The following is a 19845-nucleotide window of genomic DNA, read 5'->3' as shown; positions in this document are numbered from 1 at the left end:
CATTAATGGTCTCAGAACCTCTGTCCAAAAAGGCTGTGCTGAGTGTCATCAATGTACTCTTCCTCTCCTTCCCTGGACAGCAGGGTTTTACTCTGGCCTTGTCAGAACCTGGCAGAACAGAAAAGAGATCCCACACCTGGACATCAAGCCTATGGCTTATATGATGCCAAGAGAACTCATGCTGGTGGGCAAAGGCCCATCAGTACACACCTGATGCAATCAAATAAACTCACCTCGAGCTTGGAAGACAGACAGGTATTTAGGATTTCCCTGGTTTTGTTTTTAAGATTTTATTTTTTATTTTTAAGTAATCTCTATACCCAACGTGGGGCTCAAACGTACAACCCTGAGATGAAGAGTTTCTTGCTCGACTTGACAGTGCCAGCCAGGCCCCCCAGGATTTCACTGTTAAGTGGGGGAGGAGGGAGGAGGGCAGCAGATTACAAAATGATTCAGACTTAATGCATTTGACCATATAAAATAATTCATAAGAAATTGAAAGAAATAAATATACCTAAATATTTATAAGAGTAACCTCTGGTTATTGAGATTATAGATTTTCCTATTTCTGTATAGTTTCCAAATGTGCTACAATAAGTATATATCACTTTTATAACCGGACTGATTTTTTAAGCTACAGTTTCTGTGACAGTGAGAGTCATGTCCCAGTTTCACAGTGGAAAAACACCTTTCGGATCACGGAGCTCTTTAAGACTCTGATGGTAGCTATGGGCCTCCTTCTGCATCCCCTCAGGGTGACCCATCCCCCCCTGCAGGAGGCAGAATGGCTTTGGGGCCAGCCACACTTGTCCTAATGCTGACCACCAATGTGGAAATTTCAAAATGTGTAAATCCAAAATGGAAACACCAAAAAAGAAGCCCAGGGGTGAGCACTGGCTATGTTGACCCCGTGCTGTCTGTGGTTGGGGGGATGGGGGGGCGTTATCCTGGCCTGAGTCCTAAGATCAGAGTAACAGGTCTGCCATCCTTGGGGACAGAGCTGTGAGAGGCATCTCAACATCCCATCCATCCGACTGCCTCCCTGGTTTACATCCCTGGCTCATGAGTGGCTTTAGGAAAGGTGTGGCTGCTTTTAGGGCAGAGGTGTATCTACTTGAATGGCTCTAAGGGCTAGAAAGGCCAAGTATAGGAAAAAGAAACTGCCAAGGTATTATCAAACTTTATTTCCTATTTGACAAATACAAACACAGGATCCCAGGGGCACCTGAGTGGCTCAGTTGGTTAAGCCACTGCCTTCGGCTCAGGTCATGATCCCGGAGTCCCAGATTGGGTCCCATATCGGGCTCCCAGCTCTGTGAGGAGTCTACTTCTCCCTCTGACCTTCCCCCTCTCATGCTCTCACTCTCTCTCTCAAATAAAATCTTTAAAAACAAACAAACAAACAGGATCCCAGAGATTGCACCTTAAATTTGATGCTGAACACATGTAATTTGGAAGTAGAAATAATATTTAAAGTTTCCTAATTTTTTTGTCCTTAGATTTGAAACATGACACCTGATATTCCCTTCTTAAGCCCCAAGCAAGGTGTCAAACAAGGTCAGGCTGGGAATCTTGCACAGTGACATGTAGCAGGGAATTCACCTCCGAGTCCTTTAACCAGGAGCAATATTTAGTTTTAGTTTTATGCTGTTTCATGACAGAAAAGAGCTGATAACAAACATAGGTACTTCTGAACATGGACAGAATCTTTGCATAGTGGTTTTTATATTTAGGGTAACCGTTCCCAAGATAAGTGTAGAATTCTGGGATCCCAACACCATCATATTTCGTCCTCAGTCGTGTTTTGCCCTACAATTCAAGAATTTCCATTGGGGGCCTGTGGGTGGCTCAGTAGTTAAGTGTTGGCCTTCGGCTTGGGTCATGATCCCTGGGTCCTGAGATCGAGCCCCGAATCAAGCTCCACATCAAGCCCTGCCTCGGGCTCCCTGCAGGGAGCCTGCTTCTCCCTCTCCCACTCCCCTTGCTTGTGTTCCCTCTCTCACTGTATCTCTCTGTGTCAAATAAATAAATAAAATCTTTAAAAAAAAAAAAAAAAGAACTTCCATTTGCAGCTCTTCTTTCATGTTATTAATGTTGATTGAGAAAGGTGAGCTGTACGATGTCAGCTGGTTTTCATAAAGTTTGAAATCAGAGAACCGTTCCTGGAATCCAGTCTCAACTCCCTAATTTGGTAAATACAGTTCAGGCCATCTTTTTCATTTTCAGAAACTAATTTCAGTGTAGGGAAGTGGGCCAGCTTGTTCCTTGCTAAATGAGCTTCCCAAAAACACAGTTTCATCAGGAAGGAGCGAACTGAATCGTACATCTGTGTAACAACTTGTGAGTGCCTTAGCAGGAAATCTCCAACATGTTTAGGTAAGTCATAATGTCAACCAAAAAGACTAAGCCTTTGACCCAGTCTTTGCTGGTGAGCTGAGGAACCAAGACTCCTTCAGAAGACATGAAAAAATCAATTTCTTCCAACAGTTCGAAAAACCACCTGAGCACCATGCCATGACTCAGCCACTTATGTCCCATGGAGAACGACAGGTTTCCATACTGTGCATATAAGTCATTGAACAAAGCACTGAACTTTCCGTGGTCTGAGCCATGGGAATGGATCTAGGTTATGGTGTGAATCACTATGTCCATGACGTGATCCATTTTTAACTTTTTAGCACAAAGCGACTGGGGGAGAATGAGGCCATGCATGGACTTCAGTTCTGTGTCTTTGCAAAGCCTGGACACTTTAGCTTTAAGTTTCATAACAAGTTGCTCAACACCGACTGATGCCAAATTGACATCTGTGCCAATGCTTACTAACTGTGACCAGGCTACATTAAATTTTGTAAGACTTTCCTCAATATAGACAAGTCAGTCATTTCCTGACATGGTCCCTGTCATGGGATCCATGTCCAAAAGTTCTCCCGTCCCATCGAAAGCGTCATCAACAGCACAAATAAATATAGCCAGCTGGGGGGGCATTATTTCCATTGGCCCTTTCATGAGCCTGTCAACATGCTGCTTAACAGTATTACCACTTCGTCTTAGACTGGCAAATGCTTGTCTCTGTTCTGCTGCACTCAACAGACATTCCTTTATAAACTTACCATCTGGGGGCGCCTGGGTGGCTCAGTGGGTTAAGCCTCTGCCTTTGACTCAGGTCATGATGTCAGGGTCCTGGGATCGAGCCCTGCATCAGGCTCTCTGTTCAGCAGGGAGCCTACTTCCCACCCCACCCCCCTCTGCCAACTTGTGATCTCTGTCAAATTTAAAAAAAAAAATCTTAAAAAAAAAAAAACAACTTAGACCATCTGTAAAAGGTTTCGATGCCCAGGCAATTTTCTTACTTAACACATAACTGCATTTCCTAGCGGGGGCGTTTATTTTATTAACTTTCAAAGTAAGTCGTGTTGAAATTTCAGTCTTTTTTTCAGTTCAAGTTTTTTAATCACACATCTTTTTTTTTTTTTTTTTTTTTAATTTGACAGACAGAGATCACATGTAGGCAGAGAGGCAGGCAGAGAGAGAGGAGGAAGCAGGCTCCCCGCTGAGCAGAGAGCCTGATGCGGGGCTTGATCCCAGGACCCTGGGACCATGACCTGAGCCGAAGGCAGAGGCTTTAACTCACTGAGCCACCCAGGCGCCCCTATCACGCATCTTTGGAGTGTATCCATCATGGTTCCTACTGTGGATTGTTTCATAATGGCATCTGAGGTTCAATTCCATCGACACAGGCACACTTTGCTTATTAAACACGTAGGAACGTTCTTGATCTCCACAAAGAAATAAGCTCGCTCCTATTTTTCTTGAAACGCGTGACTTTCTTGTTCTAGCTTTTGTTTTCCCACTACTGGAAAACACAAACACATAAGAAATATTAAAATGTCACCTTTACAGAGAGAAAAGTACTACTTTGCAAGAGAAACATACAGACTCTATTTTTGCAAAGCAAAAGTGTGCAGTTCACTCCTTTGAAGTAGGGGAGAACTGAGTAAATTGTGGGGGCTTGGGGACTGTAGGGCACGACTAAGAAGAAATCTCTGATTGTCCTTGTGCAGATGACTGCAGACATGCAGGAACACAGCCCCAGGCCATCGATTTTGAGGCCCCAGCAAAAGAAGCTGGAGATCCAAATTTCTACGTGAAAGTCCTTGATTCTTAAAAATATTAGTAATAGGGACGCCTGGGTGGCTCAGTTGGTTAAGCAGCTGCCTTCGGCTCAGGTCATGATCCCAGCGTCCTGGGATCGAGTCCCACATCGGGCTCCTTGCTCCGCAGGGAGCCTGCTTCTCCCTCTGACTCTGCCTGCCACTCTGTCTGCCTGTGCTCGCTCTCACTCTCTCTCTTACAAATAAATAAATAAAAAATTAAAAAAAAAAATATTAGTAATAGATTGGATTTTTTTCCTGTAAATACTAGATAAGCTACGACATCTACCCATCAGGTTGGGCAGATGAGGGATACTACCAATGTGAAATTTCATGATACATAATAAATTAATTTTTTTTCCTGAAAATATTATATATACCACATCTACCCATCAAATTAGGCAGCTTAGGGACACTGGTTTGGGATCTCTGGTTTAAAGCAGACAAAAACTCCACTTGAAGAGAATTAAATCTCGAATTCTGAAACCATAGGTTTAAGAACCTGTCCAAACAGAATCATGGAGGGTACCCAAGAAGGGGAGCTAAGCTGATGGACCTCAAAGTGCCATGTTTTTGCAGATTTTGTGGTTACAGTTAACTAGGACACTTCTCATTTGCTTGATAGGAGGATGACTTACACATTTTTTATACAGGGAGACATTGTATGGAAGTGTCCCTCTCCCCCTGCAAGCCCCTCTCTGGGGGACCCTGCTGAAAACCCTGGCAAGCCTCAGTCTACAGCACGTTAACATCCCTTACTTCTCTATGTGCTGTGCATCTCCCCCCTCCCTTCTTGGCCTTGGCTTTTCTCTCCAGCGTGGCCCAGAACTATGGCAAGCCCACTGACCTCTGCTCCTTGTTTCTAGTCCAACGCTCTTTCTGCATCAGCCTGTGACTTGAAATCAACATATGCAATCCTGCAGTTGTGGAGATGGTGTGGGGGAGAGATGAACGAAGAGTCAATATTTAGTCCTTTCATCTTCTGAATTAGTGACACACATGCAGGATTCAAACTGCAAAAGGGAGAAAAGAATACGGTAAAGTGTGCCTTCTGCCCAATTTCTATCCTTACAGGCAACATGCCATACATATAAATGTACACACATACACACTCTACCTTTCAAAGCTTGCCTGAGATGTAATTTACATATCATAAAATGCATCTAGTTAACATGTACAGTAAGGGACGCCTGGCTGGCTCAGTCAGTGGAGCATGTAACTCTTGATCTCGGGGTTGCGAATTCAAGTCCCACACTGGGTGTAGCAATTAATTAAAAATGAAAACTTTAAACAAAATAAAAACAAAGTATATAATGATTTCTAGTATGTTTACAGAATTCTATAATCATCACCACGATCTAATTTTAGAATATTTTTATCCTCTCCCAAAGTATCCATCAGCAGTCCCTCCTCATTCCCTCCAACTCATTCCCATGGCCTGGCCCAACTACCATGCTACTTGCCCATTCTGGACATTTCGGATAAATGGGATCACATGAATATGCAATCCTTTGTGCCTGCCTTCTTTCACTTGGCCTGATGTTTTCCAGACTCATCCAAGATGTAGCATGTGTCAGTACGTCATTCCTTTTTATGGCAGGATAATGTCACCTTATGTGGAAATGACACATTTTATTTATCCATTCATCAGTTGGTGGACATTTGGGGTTGATTCCACTTTTTGGAATGTTTCCACTTTTTTACGAATGAAGGTGATCTGAACATGTGTAGAAGTGAGTGGCTATAGGTTTTCATTACGTTCACACCGAGTAGTAGAATTGTCGCATCATAAGGTGAATCTCTGTTTAACATTTTGAGAAACTGCTGAACCATTTTCCCCAGAAACTGCACTATTTTGTTTTACGTTCCCACTGGCAACGAATGTGGGTTCCAATGTCCCCTTCGCCTTGCCAACACATGCTATTGTCTGCCTCTCTCATCATCAGCCACTCTGATGGGTGGGAAGTGGGAATCACATCATGGTTTTGACTTGCATTTCCTTGCCAACTCCTGAAGCATCTTTTCATGTTCTTATTGGCCATTCATATACTTTGTTTGGAGCAATGCCCATGCAAGTTTTTCGCCCATTTTTCAATTGGGTAGTCTTATGACTTAGCTGTGAGATTTATTCACATATTCCGAATCCAAGGCTCTCATCGAATACACAATTTGCCATATTTTTTCCCAGTCTGCAGAGTCGTTTTGATTTTTGTATAGTGTCCTTTGAAGTACCGTGTTTTTAATTTTGATAAAGCCCAACTTGTCAATCTTTTATTGCCTGCGTGATACCCTAACCTAAGATCACAAGGATTTATTCCTGTGTTTTCACCATAGTTTTGTTTCAGCTCCTACATTTAGGTCTTTGATCTATTTTGAGTTCATTTTTGTGTAGGTTTGTCCTCCATTGTTTTTACATAAAAAAGAGAATATCATATACATACTGTTCTATATTTTGCCTTTATATTGGAGTTTATTTCTCATCAGTACACAAAGTGATATCTCACTTCTTTTTACAACTACATGGTATAATATCTTTTGGAGCTTCCAGAAAATTTTAGCCAGTTTTCTATTGATAGATATTCAGGCTAATTCTAATTTTGCATCAGCCAACTCTGTAATATATTATGTCACACTTGTCTATCTGTGGGATAAATTCTGAGGATTGGAACTGCCCCATAAAATGGTACAAGCAACACAACTGATAGATACTAACTCATCTCCACAGAGATTTCAGCAATTTCCTTTCCAGCAACAATGTCCAAGCATGCCAGTTTCTCCAACCCTCTTTGATACTGTGGAATAACTTTTTGATTGTTAATATCTAATAGGTAAAATGTTACATCCAAATAAATTAATTAAAATTGCATTTTAATTTATAATTCTTTTAGTATGAGTGAAGATAAATATCTTTTCTTATGTTCAAAATAAAATTCCTTTTCTGTGACCTATTTGTTTATAATTTGCCACTATTTTCCCTCTGTTGTTGGTTCTTGTCTTGTCTTGTCTTGTCTTTTCTTTTCTTTCCTTAAGCAGTTAAGGAGAATGTAATGAAATTCTGTTATGTCTGAATCCAGTAGAAATATATTCTTTTTCAATATAGGTACAAAACACACTTTTACTCGTCCCACCCTTGCTCACCAAGCTGACTTGAAAGCCATCCTTAAACACGTCTTTTAACTCATGTTGAGTGACTTTGTCAGGCAGGTTCTTGAAAAGTGTTTTGACATTCTGATCTACATAACACAAAAGAGTATTTTTAGTCCAAGTTCAGATCTAATGAAGTATCTAAAGTTCTCTAAAGGAGAAAAAATACTTCTCCAGGAGTTGAAGGTGTCAAAAGCAATACATATTCCTTCATTTAACAAATCTTTGAACATACATCTGGGCGAGGGCCCGTGCTACATGCTCTACCAAAATACAGACTTGGCCTCTACTCTCAGGAAAGTGGTCTTGTTGGGGGGAAAGGCTATTAAGCAAATAGCCATATAATTACAAATTCTGGTGAGTGCCAAGAAGGAAAAGAAAAAAGGGAAAGGAGAACACCCAGTAAAGACTCAAACTAGGGGCACCTGGCTGGCTCACATACATGAACATGAGACTCTTGATCTCCGAGTTGTGAGTTTGAGCCCCATGGTGGGTGGAGAGATTACTTAAAATAAATAAATAAAGTTAAAAAGAAGAAGAAGAGGGGCACCTGGGTCGTTCAGTCAATTAAGCATCCAACTCTTTATTTCAGCTCAGGTCCTGATCTTAGAGTTGTGGGACTGAGCCCCATGTTGGGCTCCACGCTCAGTGTGGAACCTATTTAAAGATTCTTTCTCTCCTTCTCCCTCTGCCCCTCCATGCTCACACACACACTCTCTCTCTCTCAAAAAAAAAAAAAAAAAAAAAAAAGTTCCCCCAAGCACCCTTCCCCCACCCCAAAATGACTTACCCTAGTCTGGAAGTAAGGGAAACTTTTTCTGATCCTGGGGAAGTGATCCTTAAACTGAGATTCTATGGATGGGCTGCAGGTGGCCTGGGAATGAGTCCTGGAGACAAAAAACATTATGACAGGGGAGGTGAGCCATGCAGCTTGAGCACAGAGGGCAAGAGTAATGTACGCAAAGTTTGCGCTGTGCAAAGAGGTGACCCAATGGCAACAGACTACTTGCACAGAGTTAGAATCCGAGACTCATTCCTGACCCAAAGTTGGCTAGACATACAGGTATCTATCAACAAATTAACTTGTTTGCGTACCTTTCTTGCATCCTTTCTTTTCAGTTTTCTCAATTTAATTTCATACCCAAGGATGTTTGTCTCACTAAGTCTCAAGGATCTTCCCTGGTCATCAGCAAATTTAAAATTCACATAACCGAACTTCCTACAGAGATGTAAAAGAAAAGGAAAAAAAAACTCGTAGGTAAGATCAAAAAGCACATGACTTCAGGTTGGCTAGTCTTACTAGATGTGAAAGTGGAAATCAATGGTGAGTCATTCACAATTTAAAACCAAGGCTCCAGGGGCGCCTGGGTGGCTCAGTGGGTTAAGCCGCTGCGTTCAGGTCATGATCTCAGGGTCCTGGGATCAAGCCCCGCATCGGGCTTTCTGCTCAGCAGGTAGCCTGCTTCCCTTCCTCTCTCTCTGCCCGCCTCTCTGCCTACTTGTGATCTCTCACTGTCAAATAAATAAATAAAATATTTCTTTAAAATTAATTAATTAATTAATTAATTAAAAAAAAACAAAAAACAAAAAACAAGGCTCCAGCAACTAGCAACACAAATGCCATAAAGTAACCAAAGAGGAGTGGTTCTCACTCCTGAGCAAGTCTGAGAAGGGCTGGAGAGTGCTTCTAGAATGACATGGGTAGAATCCAGGCCTGCTGTAACGTAGCCACAATCCACTTGATGGTCCCCCACAACAATCCACTTGACAGTCCCCCACAAGGAAGAATTATTTGGTGTCAATAGCACCAAAATCGAGAAACCCTGTTCTAGAGCAAGGACTAAGAGTCAGTGCAAATTCACCTACTGAAATCTTTATCATTTTTCTGTTCAGCAACTGACTGAATTTAACTAAAAGCTATAGAAAATGAAGCTTAAGGGGCGCCTGGGTGCCTCAGTGGGTTAAGCCGCTGCCTTCAGCTCGGGTCGTGATATTAGGGTCCTGGGATCGAGCCCCACATCGGGCTCTTCGCTCAGCAGGGAGCCTGCTTCTCTCTCTCTCTCTGCCTACCTGTGATTTTTCTCTGTCAAATAAATAAATAAAATCTTTTTAAAAAAATGAAGCTTAAAATTATAAGGTTTGGAATTTTTGTTTGAAGAAAGAGCCATCTGCATGTGTGAATTGGAACAAAAATACCACTCCTAATGAAGAATGTGTTAGCAAAACCCAAGCGCGATTAGAAGACTTTTTAATGCCAATGGAAATCTTATTTACTGAAATTGCAACAATATTATAAAATACAGTTAACACAAAAGTAACACAACTGACAAAAGCTGTGGCAGAGGCTCTGAGCCCAAAGTGCTGGGCTCAAATCAGCTCTGCCATTTTCTAACTGTGCACATCACTTAACTTCTCTGTGCCTAAATATTCTCCTTCGTGAAATGGGGATAATGTCAATAATTACCACTGAGGGGGTGCCTGGGTGGCTCAGTGGGTTAAAGCCTCTGCCTTCAGCTCAGGTCATGATCCCAGGGTCCTGGGATCCAGCCCCACATCGGGCTCTCTGCTCTGTGGGGAGCCTGCTTCCTCCTCTCTCTCTCTGCCTGCCTCTCTGCCTACTTGTGATCTCTGTCAAATAAATAAATAAAATCTTAAAAAAAAATAAATAATTACCCGAGGGCTGTCTTAACAGATTCCATGAATTCATCTAAATAAGGAACGAAGAACAATGCCCAGTACAATGAGTGCTCAATGAATGTTTACTATTATTATCTTTTTGTTTTTACCAAGACGGTCTGAGTACCATAAAATATGCTCACACCCAGGAAATACTCTTCTGATACAAAAGAAGTGACAAAGAGAAAATGCAACTGGGCAAAAAAGCAGAAGTGATACAGGACCTATATTTGCCACCAGCAGCCATATAAGAAGGTAAATTTTTAAAAAAGAGAGGAAAAAAAAAGAACTCAAACAGTTAAGAAACAATGACACTAAAAGAAAATTCCACTGAAATTCTGGCATTGTGTAATGCCAAATTGCAATTAAAAAAATCCCCTTGTTTTCCACTTGGGCTTTTACTGTGTCCCAAATATCGTACCTACACAATGCCTGAGCCCATGAGGTTACCACCATGCTTTATGGTCAGCAAGGACACGATTTGGTCACGCACTTGTGTCAGCATCTACGCTGAGCTCTCGGAGACGAGTTTCTCAGCGTGTAGTTACAGAGCTCCCAGCACCACCTGGCAAGCTTGTCTAAAGAAACAGGAAAAGAAAAAAAAAATCCTACACTACACTTAGAGCTATCAAATCTTTAAGAGGGAAGGAACTAGGTTTCTAGGAGTTTCCAAACTACTGGCCTAGGAAAATATACCAAGTCAACTACTGTTTGGGTGGTTCCACATGCCACTAGAGTGCCAACTCTTTGTTTTGTTTTTCTGTTTGTTTGCTTTTGTTTTTAAGATTTTATTTTTAAGTAATCTCTACACCTACATGGGGATTGAAATCACAACCCTGAGATCAAGAGTCAGGCACTCCACCAACTGGCCAGCCAGGCACCCCTAGAGTGCCAACTCTTCACATGCAAATAAACACAAAGTGAACAGCCCCCCACAATAGGCACCTGGAACGTACAGAGGAGTGAGAGCCAATCCTTGAAGATTGGGCCTCGTGCTTCCTAATTGTACCATCAATTCCAACCCACAGCTACTGATAACTGGGTATGGTTCTATAAAACTAAAGATTAAAATGTTAGGGGTGCCTGGGTTGCAGTCAGTTAAGCACCCGACTCTTGGTTTTGACTGAGGTCATGATCTCAGGATTATGAGATCAAACCTCGCATTGGACTCTAAACTCAGCATGGAATCTGCTTGAGTTTTTCTCTCTCTCCGTCTGCCCCTTCCCTCACACTCACGTGCAAGCACATGCACTCTCTCTCTCTCAAATAAATCAATCTCTTTTTTTTAAAAGACTAAAATTTGAGCAAAACATTGAGTGATTTCTCACCATACACAGAAGGACAAAATTAAGAACTATGGGTAATACATAAAACAAATGTCTTCACCTTGCCAGTGTTAACTAGGCACAATGTCATAACTGGTGTTATGAGCTGAACTATATCCCACTAAAATCCGTATGTCAAAGTCTTAATCCACAGTATCTAAGAATGTTACTGTACTTGGAGACAGGCATTTAAAGAAGTAAGTAAGTTAAAATGGGATCGTTAGAGTAGGCCCTAATCTGGGGCACCTGGGTGGCTCAGTGTGTTAAGCATCTGCCTTCAGCTCAGGTCATCGCTTCAGGGTCCTGGGATCAAGCCCCATATTAGGCTCTCTGCTAGGTGGGGAGCCTGCTTCCCCTGCTCTCTGTCTGCCTCTCTAGCTACTTGTGATCTCTCTCTGTCAAGTAAATAAATAAAATCTTAAAAAAAAAAAAAAAGAGTAGCATGCTTTTCCAACTGAGACAGCCAGGCATCCAAAGAGATGAGGGTTTTAACAAAATAATTTTGATGAGCCAACTTTGGGGTCTGAATAACCTAAAAGTTCATCTAACTGTGAGCATACTTCTATATGCTGCACTGATCAGAGAAAACCATTATAGGAATCACACTTTAGGGATGCCTGATGGGCTCAGTCCATTCAGCGTCTGCCTTTGGCTCAGGTCATGATCTCAGGGTCCTGGGATCAAGTCCTGCTTTGGACTCCTTGGTCAGCAAGGAACCTGGTTCTTCCTCTGGCTGCAGCTCCCCCTGCTTATGCTCTCTCTGACAAATAAATAAAATCTTTTTAAAAAATCAATCAATCACACTTTTAAAGGGAATGACCAAGGGTGACCACTGTGAACAGTCCAGAACCACATCACATGCATATCAGCCTAAGGAGGATATAATGTGACTACTCCTGTTTTCTTCAAAGAATAAGAGTCTGGGTTCCAAAGTAAAAGTTGCATTCACCAAGAATCTTCTGGCTTATTGCTACATAAGCTAATGCAGTGTATAGTGAACATCACAATACAATAGATGTTCTTAACTGTGTCTAACTATGTCTACTTAACCAAATCATACGAACCTAGATCTATGGCTAGATTAAATGACAGTCTCCATTAAAACAGGACTTACTAACTTGAGGTCCACAAAATGCCAAGCAGATTCCTCTATGGTACTCACAGAACACCTGGTCATGTCTGTTGTCATAAGCTAACGTACATCCCCAATAAGCATCAATTGTGTTTGTTCCAAACCCATATTTGACTGTCGTATTTGCAGTTTCGATTACATAATAAAATCATATGAACCAATCAAATCAATGCAAAAAGTAAGTTACTGAATCTCTGAAAACAACATTGAATGCTTCAGACCTATTTGATGAAACTTAAGTGTGTTAAGCCTCCGCCTTCAGCTCAGGTCATGGTCTCAGGGTCCTGGGATCAAGCCTACATTGGACTCTCTGCTCAGCGGGGAGCCTGCTTCCCTCTCTCTGCCTGTCTCTCTGCCTGCTTGTGATCTCTGTCAAATAAATAAAAATCTTAAAACACACACACACACACTGTAGTCAAATTAGGTGTGGGTGAGCAACCATAAAAAGTGGGAAAAAATGGTAAAAATGTAGGAGTATTGAAATTGCTTTACTAGCAGTTTTTAAGGTTTTGCTTTGCTTTAAAGAAACAAAACTTTGGGGTGCCTATCTGGCTCTGGTGGAAAAGAATACAACTCTTGATCTTGGGGTTGTGAGTTCAGCCCCACATTGGATGCAGAGACTACCTAAATAAAAACTTAAAAAGAAAAAAAGAAACAAACTTCAAATTACAGAAGCTGCACTTAAGGGAGTACTTTATACTGGGAGACAAACTATTCCAACATTGAATCCAAAGTCAAAAACAAGGCCTTAGTCCCACATCAAAATATTCATAAATAAACACACATTTAGCATTTTTTTTCCTTAGGATTTTTATTTATTTGATAGCGAGAGAGAGCAAAGCAGTCCTCCAACTCGACACTCTACCCCAGGACCCCAGAATCACGCCCTGAGCTGAAGGCAGACACTTAACCAACTGAACTACCCAAGCACACCCACATTTGACATGTTTTACATTAAAATCAAAAGGTATGTATGGATAATTTACTTTTGATTGATTAAAACAACGACTAGCCTGAATACAGTTGAATAAAGTTTCCATTATGCAAGTGGCTGCCTGTCTTTCAAAACAAGTTGCTTGGGGGCGGTGGGGGGGGGTGCGCGGGGGGGTGGGTACAAAAAAAAATGAATCAGGAAGGGGTAGGGGCTTTGGATTCAGCAAAACCCTGTATAATCCCGTTGAGTTCCGTTATCAAAGGAACAAGGCTGAGACAAAGTGAAAGTTATGTGAAGCTTTATTCTAAACCAAGCTTTAGAAGTCAGACTGACCGATCAAGGCCGCCTCCGAAGAGAGTGACCCCCTCCCGACTCACAGGCTGGTTTTATAGGGCATAACCGCAGACCCAAGGTACATGGCTTCTATCGCTAAGGTGTTTACTCCCCGAATCGATACCCGGAACCATACCAGGAACTACGGGAGCATTTATTCCCGGAATGAAGTCCGTGGATGTAAACAACAATATGGCTACCTAGGCAATATGGAGTTGCTCTGGCTAAGCAGGCTTTAATATTTAATAGTTAAACAGGTTTTGACATTAAATTGGCCCTAACAATCCCTTCTCTGTCACCTATTACCATGGGCTGTGTACCCACTCATCCACCTCAATTCTTTTAGGAGTCAACTTAAACCTATCCATATTCAAATACTCACACAGAGGCTCCCAACCAGAAACAGAGAACATTGTAGGCAAGGCACCTAAATATTTATCCAAAAAATAAATCTGGAAACACAGATGTCTGGCAGGCACACAAACTAATGGAATTTAATGAAGCAATTTTAAGAATCAAGAGATTTTCTACCAAACCTGTGCTTCTGGGCAACCAATATCACTTTTCAAACACAAAATACTTCTGCATTCCCCCAAAACAAATCTCACTTCTCACAATGTACTCTTCTTTTCAGTTGACACTGGTATTTAATTTGCCACCATTCTGTTCAGAATTTTTGCATCTATGTTCATGGGAGTGGTCTGTAATTTCCCCCCCCCCCCTAAAAATGAGTGGGTCAGAATTTGGTATTGAGTCTAGGTAGGGTGGACTTGTGAAAATAAGTCAGAAAGTGTTCACAATACCACTTTTCAGATTAAACAAGGCTGTTTTACTCTGGATTATGGTTATTGACATTAGTAAGTCATTCTGTTCCACACTGAATATACACAATTACCTCATCTCTACAGTCACTGTCCTCTTACACGGTCTCACCTTCCCCACCTTTATCTCCTTTGGGAAAAGACTCATTTTCTTCACTTCACCTGGACCTTTTCCCTGCTTAAAGTGAACACCACATTGGGGTCATCACAGGGCCTTCAACATTCCACGCTATGCGTGTATTTCCTCTAGTATCTGGAATAAGTTTCTATTTGTCATAAACATGGCAAACCTCACCCTAAAGTTACTTTCATTTGGAATCTTTTACTCACACTAGTGAATATCAAAATGCATAGAAAAATACTATTTTTGGCATCTATTTGTAGGTCAGATGCCCCATACCTTGCCTTTTGCCACGGTCTAGAAATCCTCCAGGTATTAGGCAAGCTTCCAAGACTTCCTTTCCCTCTCATTCTGTTCCCTTCAACACGCGTTTTCAAATAATTTCGAGATTTTTAAAAAATTGATTCCACTACCAGCGGTTCAAAGGAAAGCACATAGAGCCAAAATAAAACCCCCTCACGCGTAAAGGATCACTACCTACAGTTCAAGTGTCTTCACCTTTCCAGACAGAGAACTCGGGGTTAAGTGGAGCGGCGCCCATTTCTGAGCCATCCAAATACACTGCCCACATAAGGAGTCTCACACCAGAACCTAGAACCGCCACTTCTCAAAGTAACCCGTTGGCACAGACTCGTCCCGCCTGGAGAGGGGGCCGCGGGTGTACGGCCCCGCCCACACAGAGCAGACTGGCCCTAACAATCCCAGTGCTGCCCGCAGCAGCCCGCTGGCGCCAACGCGTCCAGAGCGCCCTCCCAACCGCGACGGGCGATTGAGGCCAGTTGGACACACACACTCCGGAAGGAGCCGGAGCCTTCGTGACTCCACTTCGACCAATCAGAGCCCGAAACGCCTCTGGGCCAATCCCGAGCTTCAAACCCAAGGAAGGAAGCGGACCAGCGCGAGCTTGGGGGCGGGGCCTCGAGCCAGGACCGCCAGTGCTACGCCTGCGCCCAGGGCGGACATTTTAGTCGACTTGTCTGGTTTTTCGCGCCGCGTACGGAGTTTGGCCTGGGTTGGCGGTGGGCAGGTGCAGCTCCCTCCCATAACTTAGGGAACTTGTCGGGCGGCCACTTGTGTCGGCACACCTTTGTTGGTGGGCCGGGAGAAAGTGAATAACAGTCATAAAAGCAGCCGCTCATCGCGGGCTCGTGAGTGAGGCTAAATAGGTTCCCGGCATTCGCGTCGGTTGGGCCGCCCCCCGCTCAGTGGGGCGAGTGGGATTCCTCTCATTTTCAGCCTCGAGGGAGGCACGGGCCTTCTAACGCGGGCCAGAGCAGAGACCAGGACCCGGCAGTAGAGCTTAGGGGGTCGGGCTGCTGACCGTGGGCACCGCGCCCTCGCCGGCCGCCCGCGTCTGCCGCTGTCGCGGAAGCAGTGACAGCGGGGATGGTGATAGAGTCGTTAGCACCTGTTTTGTCTCAGGCATTGTTGCTTTCCACACATTTTATGCACGTCTCTAAACTTGTCTTAGATGTTTTAATGATTTCGTTTTCCATGTAAGGAAATTGAGGCTCACAGAGAGGGAACCTCACAGCTATTGACCGACATCCTCAATTACTAAATAATATTTCTTTGAGCTAAAGCCATCACTAATGTGCTCTTTCAATCACCCTTAGTACCGGTAAGCCCGGTAGCAGGATCGAAATACTAGGAATTATCCCCATGCTGGGATTGTAAAAGCGCGCCTTGGGATATGTGTGTATGTTGGGAGTCGGGAGGGCTGGTCCTAGCTTCAGAAAGTCCTAAACTGGAAGGAAGGATAACAAGAAAAACAATTTGCCTACATATTTCAGATTTGGTACCTCACTAAGGACTTACCGAAGTAAACCGATCGATGACAACTCAAAAGACAGCAGAAGCCCATTTCACTTATGCATAAAGATGCAAGGTTCAAATAAAATATTAGCAGTTTGAGCAAATTGAATCAAGCAGTGTAGTAAAAAAAAAAAAAATACATTGAGTAGGTTTTAACTCTGGAGTGCAAGGATGTTTTAAGGTAAAGAAATAGGTCAAACTAACAGACTGAAGGAAGAAAAACCATGTCATTTGAAATAAAGCCTTATCTGTAAAAATGAAACATTTGATGACAAATTATGAAGCATTCTTATTAAAATCAGTAATAAGAGGGGTGCCTGGCTGGCTCAGTCTCTAAAGCATGAGGCTCTTTGTCTCTGGGTAGTGAATTCCAGCCCCACTGGCTAGAGTTTACTTAAAATTAAAAAAATAATAATTGTTTTTTAATCAGTAATAAGAGCTTGGGATTTGAATGTCATTCCTAAGGAACGAAGAGCAAAATCTGTAAATGAAATCAAGACTTATTTGACATTAATATTTAAAATTTCTGGATGCAAGAGTGTCTGCAAACAAATTTAAAATATAAGGAATAGGAATGCCTGGGTGGCTCAGTGGGTTAAAGCCTCTGCTTCTGGCTCAGGTCATGATCCCAGGTTGTTGGGATAGAGCCCCACATGCCCTCTTTGCTCAGCGGGGAGCCTGCTTCCCTTCCTCTCTCTCTGCCAGCCTCTCTGCCTACTTGTGATCTCTGTCTATCAAGTAAATAAATAAAATCTTTTAAAAAATTAAAATATAAGGAATAAATTGGAAAGATATTTGTAACATACAGAACAAAAGCTTAGTGTCAGAATATGAAATAACTATAAATCAGTAGAAGACAAAAATGGGCAAAGAACATGAAAAGCAATTTTCCAGAGAAATTTAAGTAGCACATAAAGGTCTGAAAAATGTTCAACTATGCAACTATCAGGGAAATACAATTTTAAATGATAAGATACTGGGGCACCTGGGTGGCTCAGTTGGTTAAGCATCTGACTCGATTTCTGCTCAAGTCATGATCTCAGAATTGTAAGATTCTGAGTGGAGCCCCTACTGGGTCCCTAGTGGAGCCCCAAACTGGGTGGGGAGTCTGCTTGAGATTCTCTTTCCCTCCTCCTCTGACCCTTCCCCCATCCTGTATACTCTCTCTCAAATGATCTTTGTAAAAATATAAATAAAATAATATACTATATGTATCCATCAGATTAACAGAAATTAAAACCTCAAACAAGTATTTGGGGATTGTGGGAAACTTGTAAATTGCTACTGTAGGGAAAGATTTTTTTCTTTTTTTTTTTTTTCTACCCCTCTAAGTTCTGGGCTGGGGGCCCTGTAACAAAAGAAATTAACAAGAGAAAAGGGTATGAATTTATCATAAGTTTTATGTAACACAGGAGCCTTCAAAAAGAAATCACCTGAAGAAGCAGGTAAGTCTGAGTGTTTTAGGCTGTTTAATCAAGAGAAGAGACTTATGGAACATGGGATGGGACAAAGGTATATGAGCTCCGTGCAGTAAACTGGAGGAAACAGCAAGGCCTGTTGGTTCAGAATCCTCCCTGTGTCTTAGAGAAAATGGTGCTCCTTTCCTCTGGGTATAGGGAGGGGACCTCTCACATGGGAGCCTATGACTCACCTCAGAGAAGGTCAGAATCCTTTCTGCACCTGCTTTGTGTCAAATTCCTTTAGTTGAAAATATTCAGTACGCCAAGGTACCATATTTGGGGGTAGTTTGTCCTCAACCCTCTTATTACTAACACCGGAGAGAAATTTCCAGTCAAGGAAAAAATTCTCATTCCTCACATTTTAGGAATTCCACTTACAAGTAGCTAGCCTAGGGAAGCAGTCACACTCATAGACAAATATGTGAATCTTTATTGCAAACTTAAAAAGAATTTTATTATGGACACTTCCAAACAAACACTAAGTAGACTAAAAAATGAATCTACTTTACCCATCACCTAGCATGAGAACATCAATATATATTTTTTAATATTTTATTTATTTGGAGCGCCTGGGTGGCTCAGTGGGTTAAAGCCTCTGCCTTCAGCTCGGGTCATGATTCCAGGGTCCTGGCATCAAGCCCCGCATCAGCCTCTCTGCTCGGCGGGGATCCTGCTTCCTCCTCTCTCTCTGCCTGCCTCTCTGCCTACTTGAGATCTCCGTCTGTCAAATAAATAACATCTTTAAAAAAAATTTTTTTTAAAGATGTTATTTATTTGACAGAGATCACAAGTAGGCAGTGGGGTGGGAGGGAGAAGCAGGCTCCCTGCTGAGCAGACAGCCCAATGTGAGACTCGACCCCAAGGACCCTGTGATCATGACTTGAGCCAAAGGCAGAGGCTTTAACCCAGAGCCACCCAGGCACACCAATATTTGTTTTTTAAAACTCAATTTTTAAAAAATATTTTATTTATTATTTGAGAGAGAGGTTGAGAGAACGAATGAAAAGAGGGGCAGAGGGAGAAGCAGACTCACTGTGGAGCAGAGAGCCTGATGTGGGCCTTGATCCCAGGACTGCAGGATCATTTATTTATTTGACAGATAGAAATCACAAGTAGGCAGACAGGCAGGCAGAGAGAAAGAAGGGTATCTCAGTGTTTTTTGTTTTTCTTTTTTTTTTTAAGATTTTATTTATTTATTTGACAGATAGAAATCACAAGTAGGCAGACAGGCAGGCAGAGAGAGAGAAGGAAGCAGGCTCCCTGCTGAGCAGAGAGCCCGGTGCCGGGCTCTATCCCAGAACCCTGAGATCATGACCTGAGCCGAAGGCAGAGGCCTAACCCACTGAGCCACCCAGGTGCCCCTCTCATTGTGGTTTTAATTTGTATTTTTCTGATGGCAAGTTATGTGCAACACTTTTTCATGTGTCTGATGGCCATTTGGATGTCTTCTTTGGAAAAATGTCTGTTCATGTCTTCTGCCCATTCCTTGACTGGACTATTTGTTTTTTGGGTGTTGGGTTCAATAAGTCCTTTCTAGATTTTGGACACTAGCCCTTTATCTGATAAGACATTTGCAAATATCTTCTCCCATTCTGTCAGTTGTCTTTTGATTTGTCAACTGTTTCCTTCGCTGTGCAGAAGCTTTTTATCTTGATGATGTCCTGATAGTTCATTTTTGCTTTTGTTTCTCTTGTCTTTGGAGACGTGTCTAGGGAGAAGTTGCTGCAACCGAGGTGGAAGTAGAGAACCTCTTTTAAATGCTATTTATTGAAGAAACCAAGTCATTTGTCTTGTAGAATTTGTCCTTACTCTAGACTTGGCTGACCCCTTCAAGGTATCTTGAACATATTCGTCCATCCTCGGTGTTCTTATAAACTGGTAGTTAGATCTGGAGCCTTCATTAGATTAAAGCTCCGGGTTTTTTGCGGGAAGA

At 42.3% G+C, this 19845-nt stretch overlaps 1 long non-coding RNA gene across 7 annotated transcripts; it reads right to left on the bottom strand.

Moving 5' to 3' along the window:
- Window positions 1–1164: 1164 nt before the first annotated feature.
- Window positions 1165–15420, bottom strand: LOC131827341 (uncharacterized). Of its 7 annotated transcripts, XR_009351986.1 has the most exons (6): window positions 15119–15420; window positions 8391–8514; window positions 8086–8182; window positions 7290–7384; window positions 4999–5164; window positions 1165–3853 (listed from the first exon to the last, which is right to left on the bottom strand). It is a non-coding gene; the product is annotated as an uncharacterized LOC131827341 (long non-coding RNA). The 7 variants fall into 7 exon arrangements; XR_009351981.1 differs by lacking the exon at window positions 7290–7384; XR_009351985.1 differs by lacking the exon at window positions 7290–7384 and having other exon boundaries at window positions 1165–3850.
- Window positions 15421–19845: the final 4425 nt, after the last annotated feature.

The sequence above is a fragment of the Mustela lutreola genome, chromosome 3, assembly GCF_030435805.1.
Source record: "Mustela lutreola isolate mMusLut2 chromosome 3, mMusLut2.pri, whole genome shotgun sequence".
NCBI classification, from domain to species: Eukaryota; Metazoa; Chordata; class Mammalia; order Carnivora; family Mustelidae; genus Mustela; species Mustela lutreola.
The sequence above is the reverse complement of the archived record's forward strand: the minus strand, read 5'-3'. Positions and strand labels throughout refer to the sequence as shown.